At 44.6% G+C, this 15,538-nt stretch overlaps 1 protein-coding gene across 6 annotated transcripts in view; it reads right to left on the bottom strand.

The window, feature by feature from the left end:
- Positions 1-15,538, bottom strand: part of PAK3 (p21 (RAC1) activated kinase 3) — a 133,045-nt gene that overhangs the window by 98,491 nt on the left and 19,016 nt on the right. Inside the window, exon 1 of one of the 6 annotated variants that reach the window (XM_071569095.1) lies at positions 10,363-10,419. The exons of the other annotated variants lie outside the window; for them this stretch is intronic. The gene's annotated coding sequence lies outside the window, so the exon portion shown is untranslated. Of the gene's footprint in view, positions 1-10,362; positions 10,420-15,538 lie in introns of those variants that run through there. 6 annotated transcript variants of the gene reach the window in all.

Here is a 15,538-nt window from a genome sequence, read left to right as displayed (position 1 = left end):
TGGCACTGGCAGCACACCAGCACAGGAGATGAGAGCACAGGCAGCTGAAGCTACAGAGAACACAGACACTAAGCCTCAGTTAAAACTTGGTTGTAATAATGCCAAGGTCACGGGTTCAATCCCCTATGTGGACAATTGACTTAAGAGTTGGACTCAATGATCCTTGTGGGTCCTTCCAGCTCAGAATAGTCTGTGATTACCTAGAGAGTTAGTTCCTCTCTGCCCAATGCCAGGTCAGCACTACACATCAGCCTCCCAGCAGAGAGAGGGTTCAAGGAAACATCAAAGAAAAACCAAACCAGTAAGATGGTGGTTAGCTCAGATTTAACGAGTTTTTCAGAGGTACAGTGATGTGAATCAGCAAGTCTCAGCAAAAATACTGGTAAACATCTTGATCCAGTCATAGGTGAGACTGCTCAGGAGATGCTGAAGAGCCCTAACGAGCCAGCTCTCACCTGAAGGAGGCAGTTCCTTCCAGTTTTCAGGGGGCAGAAGCCAAAATATGATCAACATATTTCAGTTTAATCACAGGAGCAAACTTAATTAACAGGGATAGTACAGTAGAAGGCTGTGCAAAATAACTTACTGGATTTCTCTTTCTTCTTTCCCACAGAAAAAAAGTTGTCAGTCCCATTGGAATTCCTTTGATATCAACACTGATTAAGCAACAAAACATGAAGAAATGAAAGAAAAAATTAAAAAGGCTCTCTAGAAGACAGCATCCATCTTCTGTCCAGATGCTGCTCCACCTCTGCCTCCCCAGACACAAGCACAGACTCCTGAGGTCTGGCTGGGTACAAGGCAGAGAATAGTCCCATACACTCTGATGTGCCTCAGGCACTTTTGTAAGGCTCTACCAGATCCTCCATTCTGCTGTTTTTGCCAGATATGTTAATAAGTGATCAAAATTTATTGTGCTGTAGTTACATTTTACAGTCATACATAGTGTTCTTCTCAACAGCACTCTCCTTTTAAATTCCCAGGAGCAGAGAAGGGCAGTCCATGCAGTTTAAGGATCTACTGTATTTTGAATTTTGAAGCCATCATCACTGCGAGATTAAAACTGCACTGGCTGGGACTATCTACAAAAACACAGTTATCAGCCCTCCACAGGCTTGGAGAAGGTCAGGCCTGCCAGGCAGAGAAACCTAAAATTCAAGAAAGACTGTCTGTATATTAGGTCTTAATTTAGACATGGCTTGGGTATTTGAGCACTCACTGAAGTTCAGGCATGCGAGTCCTCTCAGTGAAGTCACAGGAGCTATTCATGAGCTCAGAAGTTAGACACACATTAAGCACCCTCCTGACTTGTGACTTTGGATCATAAAGTCTGTGAAGCAGAGTCTGCTGCTCAGTACTGCCTTGTGCAGCCCTTTGCCTGATGATCTTATCTGTCCTGGGATTTCAGCACCACTGTATAATAATTATTCAGTTTAAATTACATCAGTTGAGATCAGATTAGCCTTAAGTTGTGCTTTCCCAGGAAAAACCTGAAAGCATGGATAGATGTACATTTCCTCTTCTGAAGTCAGCAAAAAATTTGCTATTCATTTCATGAAAATCAGGCTTTCATTGCAATATTTAATGCTCTGAATGTCACCAAGTATAAGTGGGACTGGCCAGATTTCCCTACAGTTGTTAAACAAGAGAGTTATCAGTTCTAAAGACAAAGCAGAATTGTAAACAGTGCTACTTCCAGTGATGATGATAATTGGAGGGGGAGAAAAGGAGAATTAATATTTCTCTGAGGCACTGGATGTTCCTAACAAATGCTAGAAATGGCAACAGTGTTCAGTGACAGGCAGTTTATTGTTTATGGAAAGCTTTCTCATAATCACAATTTTTTACCTCTTTAGCCTTTAATTAACAAAATTTCTGCCTGTGTTTGCACTGGCTCTCTGCAGTCTGGAAGCTGTTCAGGCAGTCACAGAGCAGCAGAGAGCCTGAACATCGGCCCTGAGACCAGGAAAGGTCCTTGCTCTCTGTCCAAAGCTGCTGCTTCAGAGGGCTCAGCAAACCTCTCCAGGGAGGGCTGCTGTGCCTGGTGGGTGGATGAGCAAGCACTGAGTCCCAGACACGGAAAAACTTTTTGAATCCTTCTGGCACCAACACTCCTGTTGAGGGGATTGGAAAGTTCTTCTGTATTCACACCACGTGGGGGACTGTACAGCCCCCCCTGCCCCTGTGTGTCACACGGGCAGGATCAGGCACAGGCAAGGGACAAACTGGGTCGTTAAGGCACAGGAACTCAGTCAACCTGTCCAGATTCAGGTCTCAAGAGAATGTTCCATTCAGGCAGTTTCCTCAGCCCTCCTGAAGCTCTGCTCGTGATCGATTAATCTGGACACACAGCAATGACAGTAACTTGATAAATCTCAGGGTGCACGAGGTCATTTTTAAAGCATCATTATGTGCATTACAAAGCTTTAACACTCATGACACTATAATTATAATCAAGTCTCATCTGGCATTACCAAGCATTGGGAAGAGTGTGGTGGGGGATAGTTTGGTTTAATTCCTAATCTAATTAAAATTTTCTTTTGTTCCAGCAGCCAAAGCCATCTTCCATTTAAAAGCATCACAATGCCTACCTGCAATTATGAAATAAGTAATTTCATTTAAAAGCAACTGCTACATACAAAAAACTCCTGCACCTTGGATGTCCCGGTAGAAAAACATGAATTACACATCTTTAACACAGAGCTAGCCAATTCTGGCTCCCAGAAGCCCAGCATTGCTGTAAAATAAAAATTTACAAAGGTGGAAAGCTCACAGCTTTGCAGGGCAAAGGCACAGCTGTATTTCAAACCTTACAAAACTTATTCTGTGCAGCACAGACCTGAAAGTAAATTTTTGGGGTGAGGGTCGGGGAGGATGCTTCGATCTCTGCACAGTTGCTGGGTTCTTACAAAGCTATTTGCCTCAATGTGAGAATTACAAGGCAAAACACCACATCTTGAGTAATTCAGGAAGTCAGCTTGAAGGACGGTAGCAATTCCTTCTCACTTTAAATCCTGTCTCCCTCTTCCCCACACTGCTCTCCTGGGACTTCACTAAACATAAAGCAGCAGGCAATAAACGCACCAGCCATTACCACAGACAGATGCATAAAACCTCTCTCCCTCCCTTCTCCCCCATGTGCCCATCAGAAAGGAATCTCCCATCCATCCTCTTCTTTCTGCTGTCTTGGGAGTGAGAAAGGGCAAGCAGAATGTTATTGATCTGATCTCCAAATTCAAAAGTGCAGAGCACCCCCAGGCTCCAGGAGAGGAAATCCCTGGTAAGGTCATGTCAACAGTGTCCTCTGCCCAGCAGTACTTCTCACAGCTGATTAAACTTCCAAGGTGCCCAACATCACAGCTTTGGGCTGAAATCAGAAAGACCAACTGCGGTTTACAAATCCCAGTTTAACACATGTGCACTGCGATCTATGAATATGGCACATTAATGGCTGGGCTCAGCATTACTACATCAGTCCCTCCTGCTACAAGCATGAAGTAAAGATGGATAAATCACAGCATTTCATTTAGGGTGATTTACATTGCAGATAAATCAGCATTCATCAGAGAGTGATGTGTAAACACATTGCAGGATCTTCTAATCACTTTCTGGTTTTCCATCAATCAAAACTTTTTGAAATTACATCACTAAATCCCAGACTAGAGGGGCAGGGCCATGAATCAAGTCTTGGGGCAGAACCAAGGAGGTTTATGGTGCCAAGTGATGGTTTAGTTGAGCTGGGTTGGGTGACAAGGCAGATGGGTTCAATTCTTGGACTCTGCACAAACTGGAACCCAAATTCTGCATGAGACCTGCCCTCTTGTCTTGTTCCACAATTCCTCAGTCCCATGCTTCCATGCATGGAAGTGAGACCAGAGCACATCCCCTTGAAGGTTGGACCATGAGGAAAAACACCTTCAGAAGAGCAGAGAGTGTTGAAACTACTTGCAACTACACTGCAAAGCTGTCAAGGATTTTAGCCACCCCAGAGAAACATGAGAAGTAGCTGTGGTCTCCCTCAAGGTGACAGAGTGAGCTATGATTCTATTCTGTTCTGTTCTGTTCTATTCTATTCTATTCTATTCTATTCTATTCTATTCTATTCTATTCTATTCTATTCTATTCTATTCTATTCTCCTGCTAGTAAGGGAATCAGAAAACCATTCAGCCTTTCCTGTATTGGTAGTTTTGGAGGACTGCAGAGCAGGGGGGCTGGACAGAGCACACACACAGGTACACACCACAGCTACTTCTTCAACATCTTTACTCAACCTTTTTCATGGCTACAGAACAGGGCCCTCAAGGGCAGGGAGATTCCCAAGGACAACTTTCCTCCTGCATCTCAGGATGGATGACTTCAAGTTCTGGCTCCACCCTTGTCTGTCTCTTTTCTATGTCATTCTCTGTCCCTGTTCCCTCAGCTGTGAAGGGGAAATTATAAGGCACTTTGAGATGAGCTGATGACAAATGCACGAGAAGAGTGATTTGTTCTTCAGGCATGACTTCTGATCTCAGTGGTTGCTCAGTCTTCCAGGATCTACAGATCTAAAGACTCAGATCTAAAGCACTTAGGCTGTCTCTGTATTACATCTCATAGTCTTGCTAAATTCTCTTTTTCTTCCTCTTAGAAACCAAGAAGTTTGATTTCTTGAGCAAAGCTGGTTATTCTCCATCACAAAAGCATTCCAAGTTAGCCAGAATCCAAAATACAAGAGCCAGGCGTGCCTCTCTAAGTTTCTACCTAAAAAAAAATCCTTTCTCAACAGTTAGGCCTTGTCAGTTACTGCTTTTCACGGGAAAATCTCGTGTCCTGTTTGACCAACCTTCTGTTTCAGCTTTCCTGTTGGAGTGTGGTGCTGAGAAAGCAATACTGGAGTGATGTGCAGTTCAGCAGACACAGCGTTGATTTGCACTGTCAATGAATCACTGTCTGACCTGTGCATTCATTTATTGCAACAGCATTTGAATTGATCTAAAGGAGATACTTTCTGAAATGCTGCTACACAGATGCAAACAGTTCTTATAAAATTCCCATACACAGCAACACATCCAGTGCTGTTCAGGAAGCCACCTGTGAAGTCCTGTCTGTGCTGGATGGATGGGCAGCACCAGAAGATTAGAACAGACTCTAAAAGGCATTTGGTTGGGTTTATTTTCCCTTTACTTAAGCACACACAGGAGAGGTTTGTGCAAGCAGAAGGTGTCAGAGGGAACACAGCAGAGGGGACTGCCCCAGCCAGCACAGAGCAGGCAGCAACAGGCCTTTCCCAGCTGCATCCTGTAGCCCAGTGGGATGCATCCTCTGAGCCAGATAAACCCAGAGCTCATGTCACACACCGGGCAGTGACAACAGGACAACCACCCCCTTTCTTTGCTGCCCTCACAAAAGCACCCCTGTTCCCTTCCTCCCCCTGCCCACAATGAGGGAAATGTCACTGCCACCCAGCAGCGCCCTGACAGTTGTACAATTTATATAAAACCACACATACAGATAAATACACACTTATATATACATAGATGTATACATTTTGCTCATACATGTGTATGTGTATATATATATACACACATATTATATACTCTGGACACAATAGTGTGAACTGACACAGCTCAGGGTCAGGTGCTTTAGTCAGAGACATTCCAAGACCAGAGTTCCTGCTTGTTCCTTCCCTCACTGCTCCAGCTGTGCCAGCAGAGAAAACATCCCGATCAGACTGTGCTTGTAACAGTACAGACCCCTTTGATGAGGTGCCTGGATACAGTAAAAGCACAAAGCTTTGCTGGAATCACTATTCTGCCCACCAGCAACAGTGAGAGGGGCTGGGTGTGCTGGTGGGGCCCAATGGTCCAAGTCCACACCCAGACTGGGAGCCTTGAACTACCCTACAAGTACACCCAAGTGAAATCAAAGAACCTTACTCCCAAAGCCCCAGACTCCGCAGGCTGGAACAACCTCCTTCAATTCCATAGTTACTTTAACAATTTGGCAATCTAGCTGGATTTTGACACTTTTGGAATGATGTCACGATCCAGAGATGCTCACTGAGGGCAAAGCACAACTCGAGTGCCGTTTTAAACATTAGCTGATTAAATAACTTATGCCTTTAAGCAGTGGTTATGGGCATGTGAAACACCTCAGTGCTGCTGAGCTCTGGTCAGACCCTTGCCTTGCATGAGCTGTAAGCCCAGAACTAGGGTGCTTTGGCTCCTGGATACAGGGCAAATTCAAAACCTCACCAAGGGCTAACACAAAGTTCTATCACCTTATTTGTGTAGTCTCTCCCACAATGGGGACTTGAGATCTACCCTTCAAATATTTACACACACACTTCACACACCAGACTAGACACTGTTGAAGCAGAACTGTGGGTATGCATAATACACCTTTTTATCCCCATGATATTGTTATGAAGTAGGAGGTGGGATTATTCACATATTAGGCCTTCAGTCTCCAGGGAACTGTCTGTGATTTCTATATTTATACTTTCAGGGTTGTCACGGAAAACACTGCAAGAGATTTTGATCTTTAAAACTGATGCAAATTAAAAAAAAAAATTGGTGGCATTTCTACCTCATCGTCAAAGCTCAGGAAAACACAGGCTCTCAGATTTTTGCTCTCCTCTTTCTTAAAACAAAAGGACAGAGTAAAGCAGCAGGTGGCCATCACACAAATGGCAATCACAAAATTGATCAGGCTATCAAACAACTGTCATCAAGAAGCAGAAACCAGATTAATGAGCATTCATTATTGACTGGTCAAGTAGTCTGGCAACAGTTCTCTTCAAACGCTGACAACAGCAGGACTCTCTAATCACCTCCAAGCAGGACAGGACCTTTCTTATGCCACTGGGCAGCACAGCCCTGGCCTTTTGCTCTTCTCCATGTGGGTGAGATTAAACAGAACTTAGATACAATACTGGCTGCTGTCTCAGCACAAATATCCCAAAATTTGAATTCCCCATCATTTAAGCACCACAAAAATTGTGCAAATCTTGATTAAGTGATGCATAATTAAATATTTTGAACAGCTTATCACAGGTTGCTGCCTCTTAGCCAAATGAAAATACTAAAGTTTTGAAGATGAGCAACAAAGAAGTGGTAAAATGGAAAGGTTTACATGGCAGACATGTAGGTCCCTGCAATGGCAGTGCTACTGCACAGCCTGTGCAACTGTTCAACGTGGATCAACCTCATTACAAATAAGGGGTCTGTAGGCTGGGCAGACTCTGAGAGCATTCCTGCCCTTCAGTGCACTGCCCAGATCCATTGTTTTAGTCTGGGCATTGAACTACCCTAATTTTACACACAGTTCAGCATAGGTAGCTACATACAGATTATCTGTTTTGCATCTGGATGCACACACATTCCAGGCCATCAGCACACGTGCTCAGTCAAAACAGACCAGCTCCAAGGACCTGCCAAGCACAAAGCAGAGGATATTTATTTTATCAGGTTTCTGAAGAAGTTCAAGGCAGTGAAAGGGGTGGAAAGCACCTCATGTCAGCAGTTGGCTCAAAATATATGGACTTAACAGTTCAAATGCTTTCAAGATTAGGGTTGTGTTGTTCCTGTTCAGATGATGAACCTTCAGCTTTGTATACAGCAGGTGCTGGCAGCTGTGTTAAGAATATTCTACATCAAAAAATCAAGTGGGTGGTTTTTGGGTTTGCTTGAGGGATTGCTTCCATCAGGTAAAAATAAACAAAGACTCCTCTTCTATGGACAGGGACACTGTAGAGTCACCTGACTCACCTGCCATGTGTCCAACTCCTTAGGTACAAAACAGGGAAAAAAGGATTAAAAGGCTGGTCTGCTCCTACAAAGCCTCTCTGCCCTCTCCCCTGAGCTCCTCCCCCTGCCTTGAAGGAACTCAAACACAGAGCAGAAGCAGCTGGCACAGTGAAACCCTGCCAATATGCTTTGCCTTCATGGGCATCCACTTCTTCTCCCCTGCCCCATGTTTCCTTGTTTCATGGTTCAGCAAGACCTTCAAGGGACAACAGCACTAGTGGTGTGTGTTCCACACTGTAAATTCCCTCTGCCTGTATTTCTCAGGTCACTTTTGTACCAGGGAGATGTCCTATGAGCTGTGCTCCAGCCCCAGTGTCACACCATTGCCAAGTGACACAGGGCACTTCTGCCTGTTTATACCATTTAAAGATCTACCTTGTGGTTCAGGTAACTCCAAAGCTCTACATTCACTGGGATAAAACACCATTACTAGCAAATATCATATATTTTAAATATCATATATTTTTCTAAACTAATAAATCTTGATGCCACAAACCACTGTTTTTTGTAATGGGAACAAACACCCTTTCTACTGCCCTTTCATCAGTTCAAGTCTTTCTGGCATGTTCCTTACTAACAGCACCCTTTTCTCTGAACTGAGTAAATGCAGAGGTAAAAATACCACTGCCAAAGAGAAAAAACAACCAAACAAACCCAAACAGAAAAACTCAGCTGTCACAATGAATCCCTTCCCAAAGGGAACATGTTCTGGGATGCTGGTATTTCACAGCATTGTGAAGTCCTGCTTGGGATCAAAGATCCAAAAATTGCCACAGGATAACCTTTAGCCCAAATTATCATTTGAGGTCCCAATGGCTTTTACATATGGATCCTCTTTCCCTCCCACCATTCTTCTGCTTTTGGCTTCAGATTTCCACAGAGAAGAATTAAAAAACTCAATCCCCACAAGGCACTTTATTTATTAATGGACAAAATTCTCTCAGTCCCTTCCCTGCTTTTCCCATAGCTACTAGACAACATTTGCCCTTCTGCTTGTGTTATCCATGTATAGCTAAATTACATTTAATTCAATTATGAGTGAAAGCCACAGGAAGGCAATATGACAACTCCACTAGATAGTCTTCCACTTCCCTGCCACAATTTCATCCATTTCATCCTTTTCTCATTTAACTTCAGGATTCCTGGCTGCCTCAGTCTGATTTGTGTATTTTAAGACAAAAGCAGTAATGTTTCTTTTTAGTCATGTCAAGGATTTTTAACGTAAGTAGAGATAAATGAATTTTTGAGATACCATACTTCTTAAATAGTCAAACAATCCCTTTTTACACTGTTAAATTAGAAAAAGTAAATGGTTAATTTTCAGCACCAGGAGGGACATTAGTCTTGCTGTGTGCTTCCAACAGAGATGCATGCACAAAACCCACTGTGCATTGCACAAAATATAAATAACAAAAATAAAATAAAGCTATATAATCATATGGCATTTTAATGGGATTTTGTAATTATATTGCATTTTAATGGGATTTGGACAATTAACTCCCTTCAGCTCTTTGCAAACCTCTGCCTTAGGCAATGACCTTGTGCCAATGTCCACCCCAAACCAATGTATAAAACAAATTCTACAGTGACTTCTGTCTCTGCTGAGGTACAGTCACTCCTCCATGACACCAGCCACTGCTGCCTTGTTCAGTGGCCAGGACACAGCAGGAGTGCTCTGGGTAGCCGTAAGCCAGCAGGGGATTTCACCACACAAAATGTCATGCTCAAAGCCTGGGACAAGTACTCACATCCCATCCGTTTCCTTCTGCTCCGCAGTCCAGCGAGGCTGACAGGGACGAGCATCATTTCATCAGACACTAATGCCACATCTTAAATGAACGTGGAGGGGAATGTTGTCTTGGGAACTCCCTGATGAATATTAACCTGCGCCAACCTGACTCTCTTTTAAGAGCTGGCAAAGCAGGACAAGTTCACAGATATAAACTTACAGGTCAGGAAATCTAAATTCTCCCTGGGAACTACATTTCTAAATAAAACCCATCCTTTCAGTGCAGTGCTATTTATAAGGGCTGCACGTTTATACTGCTCATTCCCTATTTAGTTTAGCCTTTCTCTAATATTCATTATCTCACTCTCGACTTCTCGCTGTCTGCATATCCATTGTCACCTCTCATTTAGGAGTGACTCATTCTTAAAAGGATTTAGTCAGCTGTGAACAGCCAAGCTGAGCACTGTGCATGGCATAGCCAGGGAAAGAGAAACTCCAGAAATGTCTGGACAGATCTATTCAGATAATCTCCTCTGCAGACAGCACAAGTAGGCAGTCCAAAATAACCCACCTTGAGTCTTTGGGTATTTTATTTTGGGAATTTGGGGACAAATTATTGCTGCTGTCATGCAGACTAGATGGGTAAAGGTGCAGGACCCTTCTCCACTCCATCGCTGCCCACCATGCCCCTCCAAAGCAGCAGCTATTTATCTCACTTTTCCCTAAGCACAAGAACCAAACCAGAACATTTCACCATCTGTCCAGCAGCAGTGTCCAGGAGCACAGATTTGACCCACCATCCCATTCCTCTACGTGCCATAAAAAGCCTTCCCTAAGGGACTCACCATTTTTGCCCCTTGTTAAGGCAGAAGTGCCTTCTGGTGGGACCCATCTGGGCGCAGGGCTGTGTTAGATCTCATCTCCTCAGCTGACAGACGCTTCCTCTCCTGATGAACTGGCTGGGTGGGTGCTCACAGGTCCAAAGGGGAACTGGGTGGGTGCTCACAGGTCCAAGGGAGAACAGGGTGGGTGGCTCACAGGTCCAAGGGGGAACTGGGTGGGTGGCTCAGGAGGTCAGGAGAAGTGAGTCCTGCTGTTGGGTGTGAGGGAAGGGCACTGTGCAACCCGTACATCTGTGGGAAACGACAAGGCAGCCTCAGAGTCCCAGATAGCTGGGGACTGTACTGTGCTTACTCACTTGGGAAAGGAAAAGCAAGCCCTATATTAAATCAGAATTTGCTTTTAAGGTGGCTGATGATCACAGAGGTGCCCAAAACGCTGTGCTAGCAAAATGAATCCAGCTTCCTCTTCAAATGAGCCTAATAAACTGGGAAAACACTGTCAGCCTGAATACACTGTAGGTTAGTGAGGCGCACACCCAGTCCCTGACAAGGCTGATTTCCATGGTGCAGTCACGTGCAGCTCAACAAGAGGATGACAAGTTACCACAACTCCTCACTTCTCTGTGCCATAAGTGCCCCTGTTTTGTCTGCTCCCGTTTTTGGGGTTTTGTTCAGAAGGACAAAGTCAGTACACCTCTTTCCTCATTACACCCCCCTGAGCCTGCCCGGGTTGCGCACTCATCTCAGCTGGGTCACAATGCCACAGTCTCCTGCAGCCATGCCCACCACCAGGCCAGCTCTCCCTGGGACTGTCCTGCCAGTTCCTGTGATGGAAAAGTCAACACTGCCTTTCAAATTCCAACCTGCAAAACAAAGCCAATCCCAAAAAACAACACAAACAGAGATAAAGGACACAGACCAGCAAAGTTTCACCCTGATCTTCTGCTTTTCTTACCAGAAAAGGGCAAAAGTCAAAACTGGTTTTGATCAAGGCCCTGTTGTTGCTTAAAGTGGTGTATTTGAGGGATGGAAAACAGATACATGATTCTAATTTTGGCATATCCTGCTTACAAATGCACCACATGGTAAATCACCCCAAACCAAAGCCAAGGCCAGCAGAACTGGTACCACAAAGGCAATGCTAAATCCAGACCCTGGTTTCAGCAGCTACACCAGAACAAAACATGGCACACAGATGTCCACACCAGTACATTGCTTGGGTTGTGCTGATTTTCCTTTCACTTTGCCCTTGCTCATGTCTCCTGGCAAATTATATTCCTCACAAAAAAAAAAAGTTTGCTGAAACTAGAAAACCAGCATGTTTGCTGAAACCAGACTGCAGGACAGTCAGAGATGTAAGTGTTACATCTGCAAAGACGAGCATTTCCCTGCAGAACTAATTCCAGAAGCCATTTTCATCCAATTAACAAGGTGACACAAACTGTTGCTAGGCCAAAGGAATTTGCTTAGTCAATCTATTTGGACGGGGTTTCCACAGCTTTCATTATAAGAAGGTGGCAACATGAGTTCTCTTTCCTGAAATCAGTAGGATCAAACAAGAAATAGCCTCTCACAGATCAAAACCACACATGAGGGCAACTGTTACTATCCAAATTACACAGCAGAAAACCAACTGGGCAGATACAGCCAAGCAGATCATTAAACCTGCTCTAAAAAATGGGGGTTTGTTGAATGCAATCCAGTTCACACTATAAATCCTTAAGAATTTGTCACAAGGTATAGCTCAACCACAGTTCCAAAACAAAATAAAATTGAGGAAAATCACTCTTCCTCCAGAACCAAGAAAAAGAAACAAAAAAGGGAATGGAGAACTTCTTCTTTATAAATACAAGTTCCCTAAGAGATGTTCAGCTTCCTCACTTGGTCCAGTCACAATTCAGTACATGTCAGGCGAATCTTGTGGATAAGAGATGGACAGAATGTAGATCAACCTATTTCTTGTTGTTCTTATTTAGAATAAATTTTCACGTTGTAAGTGCACTAAATTGAAAAACACCGGGCAGGGAGCTCAGCAGGGAGTCCCCATTCCCACTACTGCTTTTCCTGCAGTTTGTAGGAGTCCCAAAAGAGACAACAAATCTCTTCTTGCTAACCTATGTATTATAAGGAAATCCTTAACAGTCTGGGGTGTAGATCGTATCACAAAATAAAGTAAGACCTTGCAGGAGGAGTGCTGTCAGGCTCCAAATGGTGGTTGTCTCATCAGAGCATCAACAAACAAAAATTCATGTGCACTGATCTCTTGCAAAGTTGAATGTTTAGACCCTCTCTTTGGCACCAAGCAATCCACTTGCATCTTGAACCCTTCCCACATCTCCTTGCAACAGTGAACAAACAGCCCTGAGCAGCAGGGACTTTTCTTCTTATAGAAACTCTTCACCCAACTTTTACACCCTCCACCCCACAATGATTCAGAAAGAGAATGAAAAATACTCCTTGTAATTAGCAACCCAGTCAAATTAGATTCACTTTGTTTCTCCTACAGCTCAGCTATGGCTGCAAGCCTCCCTTTAGCTCTGGTTACCCACTGTTTGTCAGGCAGGTCCAGCACAAAGATGAAACTCAAACAGCGTTCCACTGATGGCGTCCCGGCCATCCCAGGGATGCTCTGCTGGTCACACACACAGGAGGAGCCACAGCAGCTGCTCTGCCAGGACACACAAACACCCAAAGGTGCTCCTCTTAGAGCTGCTGAAACTCACACCCCGCTCCTGTATTCCAGCCTTCCTCCCCGAGAGCATCCTGAACACAAAACGCATGAAAAGCACACGGGGGGAGACCAGAGGAGGGAGAGGAGGGGAAGTCAACTTTGCTACAATGAAAATTTTTCAAAGCTTCCTTCTCTTTTCTATGTCTACACATAAAAATAGGAGCAAGGTGATTGATTTTCTTCCTCTTTCTTGTCCACCCTTTTTATTTTCTATCTTTCCAAGCCTCTCCAATTTTGGCAAAGTTCAGAGTGTCAAAATTACCCTGTCGCCTTTTTCTCCTCAGTTTGGCTTTGGAAGTTTTTCTCAGAACAGGTTTTTTATGGTTTGGTTTGGTTTTTTACCCAAAGAGTGGGGAAAGGAAAACAAAAGAAAATATCCCTAAAAATACTCTAAGTTTTAGTCATGCAACTGCATCGTGAATTAAAAAATGCTGGAGGTGGTGGAAAGGTACATTCAAGAAAAATCAAAGCAAGAAAAAAACCTCAAACCCAAAAGGAATGATTTCTTTCAAAATAAAACTAGAATTCTGATTCCTCTCCATCCCTCTATCAAAGAATAGGAAAGTATTTTACTTCAGTTTTGCATAATTTTCTACCAAAACCTTTTTGAGGGTAATAAAAAGTAATTTTAATTCTGCTTTTTTAAAGCACAGAGGCTTGGCACACACCATGAAAGGTGCCTGGTGTGTTACTGCCATGGCACTCCAATGGGTCAGTGTCTGCCCAGCGCTCTCCTCTGCAGAGAGTCCCTCCAGTTTTCCTGTACCCTGGGAAAATGATGGCACTAACAAATATCCTTGTGCTTCTCAGGCACACAGAACTGATCACCAGGATCACCCACACACAGTGGAAATAATCAAGTGCATTAAGAGTCTTCCCCTGAGTCCCTGAATTACAGTTAAATAACCAGTAAGTTCTGCTCTGCACACAGGTTGTACCAGACTTGGTAACCAAGGCAAGACTTTCTAACAACCCAGGGAGCCATTATGGCAGCTTGAACTTTTAGATCAAAAAGTCTTGTTCTACACAGGGAAAATTTTATTACAAACATCCTCACTTCCCTAAAGGGAGCCCACACATGCCCTAACAGTTCAGCCTGAGTTAGGAAATTCCCTCTCACCAGCACTGGGAGCACATGTGCTGCTTGCTTTTATCAAAGGAAAATTCAGCCGGCAGGAAAGGAGGGGGAGAGGTTGTTGGTGTGAGGGGAATTTGTCAGCTGCACTATCAGAGAGTAATTTCTAAAACTCTAAACACTTCAGCAATAAATGTGTATTGCCCAGGAGGTGCAGGTCCTGTGACACCCTCCCTGTCAGTGAGGAAGCTACAGGAAGACAGAACCACACCTGCTGAAGGGCAGCCTGGCATGGGAATTCCCCTGGCAGAGTGCACAGAACACACAGCAAACCAAAACTCGGGATGGAACATCCTGGGATTCATGACCTACCAGGGCACCTCTTTGACTTCCACACTCCCCCAGCAATGAGGGGAGGGCAGGGCTGGCACCTCCCAGAGGCATCCAAGCAAAGCAGCCTCTTGTGTGGGAAACCTCCCTCCAGCACTCACAGAGCAGGCACAGAACTCAGAGCTCTGCCAGGTGAAGCATCCAAGGGACAGCTGGAAATGCAGACCAAAAGCAAGGTTTGCAGTAAGCACTGTTTGTAATGTAGCAAGTCCAACACAACCTTGTCCCTGCACTGCTTCCCCCGCTCACACCTCTCGCCAGGTCCCTCTCTGCTGGAAGGGGATTGAAGGGTGAAGACACCTCTGCCTTTCCTGCCCCTGCGACAGCACAATAGCCTCCAGAAAGGCAGCAGAGGGCCAAGAAGAAAGAAATGAGCTTTAGTTTGCCTCAGCACCCACTGCCAGCCTCTCCTGGGGGTTCACACCCCAGCCCTGGGCTGATCCAAAGCAGCAGTGCCTCAGTCAGACCCCTCTGGCTCTGGGAGCTTCAGGGAGTTTCGAACCTAAGTTCTCATCCAAGTGCTTTTCTAGACAGGCAAATTCAGATCCAAATGAACATCCAGAGTCAGGCCCCACACCCCATGCTAGTGAGGCCACAATCCAGGTGTAAGAGCAGCTGCTGGGCTCAGGCTGCCCTGGCAGCTCTCCTGATGCCGTGAGTGAAAAGTCCACAACCCTTCACATCACTGACCAGAGGGGTTTGCAGGAGGTCACGTGCCCAGAAAACAAGGACCTGGGCAAAGAAGAATGAAAATCAAATGGGAATAAAATATAGAAAGATGGGGAAGAAGGGAGACATGGGATGCATGACTGATATTTTATAGTTTCCACCCCAGTTTACTGTGGCAACAAAGGAATCATGTGTCACTCCAAAGCTACCAAGAGTGGTGGGAATCCTCTTACTGGGTTTGTGGGATTCAGGTCCCAGGCAGCAATAGATAGGTTTCCCTGGGGGTGTGGGTAGGATTGCTGTCAGATCTCAGA

Source organism: Pithys albifrons, chromosome 14 (assembly GCF_047495875.1).
Source record: "Pithys albifrons albifrons isolate INPA30051 chromosome 14, PitAlb_v1, whole genome shotgun sequence".
Taxonomy (NCBI): domain Eukaryota; kingdom Metazoa; phylum Chordata; class Aves; order Passeriformes; family Thamnophilidae; genus Pithys; species Pithys albifrons.
Note: the sequence above shows the minus strand (reverse complement) of the source record. Positions and strands in the feature narration are given on the sequence as shown.